We start from the raw sequence: 6,070 nt of genomic DNA, 5'->3' as shown, positions 1-6,070 counted from the left end.
AGGTAGCTGCAATAGGCTTATCTAGCCCCCCTGCCCTCCCTTAAGAGCACCTCTGTATTGCTGCACCTCCCAAAATGACTGACTATTGACACCCTAAAATTATAACGGTTCCGCCAAAATTGAAGCGCTCAGACGTATATTCCTAGACAGCCATCAGTCTGCTACTGCACCCCCCCTCCCGCAGAGAGAAGGCACTATTATTAAAAATCACCTTTACTGTGATAGGGATACCCGAAACCATCCAGTTTGGGTGGGAAAGCCTGTCTACTAACAGACCACAATTTGCCCGAAACTTGCCTCAGCCAAGGCCATTAGGTATGTATGTACCAAAGGCCAGGTCACAGCTTTGCAGAGCTGTTCAGCCAAAGTTTCAGCCTCTAGGCCCAATGGGAACCACAGCCCTTGTGGAATGAGCCATTACTTGAAGCAGAGCAGAGTTGACCGCTATTTGCTGAGATGACTTGGAAAAATGATAATTAACACCTGTTAATTTTATATCCTTGAATTCCTCCGTGGAAGCCATCACTAATCAGCTGCTGTTATCAGGAGCCTCACCTGTTAGGAGTACTTCTATTGTTTATTGCCACCTCTGTCAAGACTGATCGTGACTGCTCTGTGCTTTGCTTGGCCTATAAGACCTTGCTCCTCTGAAGCTGGGCCTAAGTCGTAGATTGTTGCTTGCTTCTCCTGCCCGTTCTAACTTGTGTGAATAGGTGTGACCTCCTAACAGTTCATCAGGATCATGGCACCTAGTATCTCCCAAATAGGCAGTTCCCCTGAAAGGGAAGTGTCGTGAACTGGTTCTTTGATTGTTCATCAGCTGTCCTCTTTTGGCTCTAGCACGTTAATGATGGCTTCCAAGTAAGATGTAGGAGAAGAGATATGGCAGCATAAAGAAATTGAGAGGACATTGGTGCCCAACCCTCCTTGCACCCAGACAACTGCCTGTTAGGCCTGCCCCTTGTCCTGGGTCTGGCTGATGAACTCCAAAAGTGAAGAGTGTGTAAGTTGTGAGATACCAGGCTTTAGACCACTCACCTCAACAGGTAAAGTCAAACATAAAAAATAAATGTTATACATCTCTGCGGCTGGATCACGTAGAAATAATTTATTGTGGAAATTTATTTCAATTAGTGGTGCAGGCGCCAATTTATAGCATTGCAAATGTACTGATATTTGATACTGTGTTATACTTCTGCATCAGAAATGTACTGATTTCTGATACAATAGACAAAAGTTGGAGGATATTTGATTTGTAACTTCTGAGACAGTATATCATGATTTGGTTTTGTAACGTTTCTAGAGGAAATCCTCATTAAGGCTAATTAGACCTCTTTCATGTGAAGTGGCAAACACTAGTTTAGCCTGTAAACACAGTAAACACAGCAGGGAACAGTTACCTTTATTTACTGTGTGGCCTTTTGTTCTGTGGTAGTACCTGTCTGAACAATGCAAACAACACAGTGATTTGGGAACTCAGAGTTTGTTAAAGTTTAAAATCGTGTTAACTCCAAGCTTTGAGAAAATATCACATCCTATTGTTAAACAACTGATGTAAAATGTCAGAAATTTTGGGTCCAGCAAAGAGTGTAGGGGCTGGGTTACCTCCTGCTAGCACGTCTGTTAAACTGTACAGAAAGGGCATTGCTTTATCATGTAATGGATCATTATACCATCTGTACTTTCTGGATATCACTAGTACCTCAAATTAGTGTAACTGTCTTTTTCAGGACTTCCTGAGCTAATAAACATCACTGCTTAAGGAACCCGCTTTGACGCCTACTTACCTACTGTAATTCCTGTGACCTACAGACTAATCTGTTATACGGCTGTTCTGAGGTTGGGACCCAGCGTCTAGTACGAACACTCTGTCCAGGGACCTCGGCATCCAGGGGGCACTTGAAAGTGCTCAGCGGCATTATTGATCGGTACGGGGGCGCCCCTGGCCCGATCAATGCTGCTGAGCCTGTCACTGTAGTCCTTCCGTGGCGCTCAGTAATCTGCTTACTAAGGCTCATAGTCTCACTCTCACGAGATCTCCTCAGAACTTACAGCGTGCCACAGAAGGACTACAGTGACAGGAGGAGGTCGGCGCTTGGGGGGCGGCGGGCAATTTCACAGGGGAGGGGGGCCTCATGGGGGCGTCTCACAGGGGAATGAAAACCCCCTTAGCCCAGGGGCCTCCATTCCCTTGATCCAGCCCTGACTCTGCCCGATACCCTGCAGCTGTGGCCAGTGTGATAGGACAGGATGAACCATCCACAGGAAACCTGATCTGAAGGCAAGAGGTCAGGGGTACCAGGAAGTGGGTACACTAGTAGCGAGAGTTACCGAGAAGGACGCAGTTTTAGGTACAGCGAAGGGCCCTAGTGGTGGCAGCCGCAAAAGCCCCTCCTGCTGCGGTTAGAGGGCACATTTGGGCGATAGAAAGGGGCTGGTGGCAAAGCAACCGCAGCCTGTCCTGAGCAGCACAGTAGACAGGGACAGGCATTGAAGGTCTATCCTGTCACAAACCCCCTTTAGTGTCACATTTATATATAATAACTTATTGACTTTACACTATTTTAACATTTAAAGGGAAGACACTATTCTAGGCACATCTCTTTAAGTCATATATTTATGCGCCCCCCCTTCCTCATGTGTTCCGTAACCTTACCCTGTTAAAGGAAAAAATGTGGGAAAATTATATCAGAGATTTCCAAATGCAACATTTACTATATTATTAGTCATGATCACTGTAAACATTTCATTCGGTGTTTCTCCAATAACACTGCTGTATGGCTGCACTATGTCGCGTTACGTATTATTACAGAAGCGTAGCTGTGAGGAAGAATGAGATGCTGAGCGCGTCCCGCCGAGATCTGAACTCCAAGTTTATACAGATGTTGGAATGTTTTGGTAAAGAGATCTGTTATCTATTGTATTTACACACACAACATACATGCAGAGGACAAGAAAATGCAGCCTTATTTCAATAACAAGAGGACATACACATTGTCTCTTTACATACGCTGCCTTCTTTTATTTGATGAATAAATCCTTGCTGATAAGGTGGGACTGGTGCTGAGAGAGAAAACAAAATCTTCCTCCATAGAATCTTCCAGTGTCGTTGAGCAGGAAACATAGAAATGACCTCAGATGACATATAAACCTTTTTGCTTCATCCTGCCAGAGAGCTGAAATGGTTTTATTGGGTCATGCTACAGGAAAAATACTTATCTTACACGCTATAAATGTATTATATGAAACCTGTTTTTGCCAAGAAAAACAGGTTGTCGTTTTTCTAGCAGTTTGGACAAGTTGGATGCATGAACTTTATTTCATACAGAGGTGAGTTTGACACCACAAGTTTTCTGCATTTGTGCGACATAGCTTCAACATTATGCTGTGCTGTTGGGGACCCTACTCCTTCTACTATATAACTCTGTCTGTGACTTCCTGCTTACCTTCATTCCCCTCTTTACACCATTACTATGCGCTGTTGGAGAGCCTGGTCTATACACTTTAGAACTCTTAGTCTGTGGCTTTGTGCTTACCTCCGTTCCCCTTCTCTCATCATTACTCTTTGCTGTTGGGGAATCTGGCTCTTTCCATTATATAACTCTCAGTCTGTGGCTTCCTGCTGCCTCCATTCCCTTCCTCACATCAAGTCACTGGCCCTGTCACATGCAGCCCTGTCCTCACTAACACATCACTCATCTCCTGATATACTATGTGCTGCTGGGGGACCCTGCTCCTTCCACTATATAACTCGGGGCATATTATCTGGCTAAAAGAGGCCATTACCATCAGGAATACTATTGCCATAAAGGGGTTTACTTGGTCTGCAACAATGTTTAGTTAGTTGGTACGTGTCAAAGTAACATCCACATGACTGCCAGAACCCAAGGTTTCCCAGCAGAACATTGTCCAGAGCATCACATTGCCTCCACCGGCTTGCCTTCTTCCCATCCTGGTGCCATCTCTTCGTCAGGTAAATGATGCGCACACACACACACACACACACACACACACACAGCTGTCCACAGGATGTAAAAAACAATGTGATTCATCAGACCAGGCCACATTTTTCCATTTCTCTATGGTCCAGTGCTGGCGCTCATGTGCTCAATGTAGGCACTTTCAGCGGTGTACAGGAGTCAGCTTGGGCAGTCTAACCAGTCTGTGGCTACGCAGCAAGCTGCAATACACCTTTCTACCATAGTCAGCAATAACTTTTTTAGCAATTTGTGCTTAAGTATCTATTTTCTGGGATTGGACCAGACTGGCTCGCCTTCCTTCCCCAAGTGCGTCAATGAGCCTTGGGCACCCACATCCCTGTCTCCGGTCCTTCCTTGGACTACTTTTGGTAGGTACTAACCACTACATAGAAGGAAAGAGGACGAATATATAGGATGCACAAATGCCCTGATGATTGTAGTGCTAATGAGAAATATTGGAATTATAATATAAAACTTAACTTTTATTAGCTGTTTGTATCAGCGAAATATAATAAAAATAAAATGTAACTTTAAAAACAACTGTGTGGTTTAAAATCCGCAGATTGTGCCATAGCCATATAATAAATAATCTATTGAGAATTGCTCAGGAATAAACCAAATTGTGAACAGTCTCACATAATAATTTTATAGGATAGCTCCATTACTATTGCTGGTAGCAATAAACATTTAAACCTAATAATATAATAAGGTGATGATTTGCTATCTATCTATATTAAACTTGGTATAGTAGAAATTCTTAGGATATTGCTCTTATATCAAGGATTAGGAGTTAGTTATAGGATAGACTGACATGTGGACTTGCTCATCAGTGAGGGAATTCCTATTGCCAGATAGTAGTGACCACATGGAGTCTAACTAGATATGTAGAACGTGTATTGCTCTCTGCCTGTATAATATAGCAACTATCTGTGGTAAGTAACAAGGCTTACTTATCATTGCACCAATAGGATACTTGAATTTGACTAATACACGAGTTGTTGACCTGGTAATTTGCAGTTAAGCCAAACTAATTGCACACTTTCATTTAAAACCAGAATCTATTAGTTATATTGTTGACAATATTTGTGCCTTTCTACCCCCCACCCTCCCTTCCCTTCTCTTTCCCCCACCCTCCCTTCTCTTCTCTTTCCCCCATCGATATAAAAGAATAAAACTCAGAGGAAACACTTTGATTATTAAAATTTTTCTTGTCAAAAATGTTATCTGTACTGTTCCTGTTGTTTCCTCTACAAATAAAGAGTTTAAAAAAAAAACAAAAAAAAACAAACCAGAATCTGGTTTCTAATTGTTCATTAGATGCCATGAAGCAAATCATGACATTGACAAGTGACTTATATTTAGGTTAAGTAGTTTTAGCTCAGTTTGTTTTATGCACAGTTGATGAGACTGGAAATTCCTGCTCCTCCAAATTATTCTCATTTCTTTCATAGAGTGACACAAACATTCTTAAAAGCTACAGTGTACCTGTCACCTGCATACGGAGGATTCAGATATTTTACTGAGCCAATATTCAAGATAATGCAGCCTTATCCACTCACCGGGAAGCACTGGATGATTTGATGGCCTCTGTGGCGGCTGCGGTGGGCAGTGAATGAATAGGCTGCAATCCTCTTTTAGTTCCTTTTCGCATGTCTAAGCATTGAGCAATCCAGAATATCTATACAACGGCTATCATGCAGGCTAGACTTAGCAGTAATTAGTTTAAACATAGAAGGTCTGTGTCTGTGTCAAATACATACTATAAAATAGCCAAGAAAACTGAAGTGGAGGACATTTATGTAGCCTGGTATGTAGGTAATTATAGTGATTGTAATCCAAAGAAACCAGATTCTGTAATTGTACCAAAAAATGGTGCTGCCAAAACATCCCAATTTGTCCCTAACTAAGCTGGATGTATGAATTTTGTCCCGTAGAACAGAAGCCTACCATCCCCAAATCTGTGCCGTGAATGTTTCGCTTCTGGCATTGGTAACAGAACGGTTTCTCACTTCAATTTCGCCTACACACAGGCCTGCTGTAATACTCTGTACTGCTGTCAACATGCAAAAGAAATGATTGGCTACAGGTAA

Source organism: Mixophyes fleayi, chromosome 2 (assembly GCF_038048845.1).
Source record: "Mixophyes fleayi isolate aMixFle1 chromosome 2, aMixFle1.hap1, whole genome shotgun sequence".
Taxonomy (NCBI): Eukaryota; Metazoa; Chordata; class Amphibia; order Anura; family Limnodynastidae; genus Mixophyes; species Mixophyes fleayi.
Note: the sequence above shows the minus strand (reverse complement) of the source record.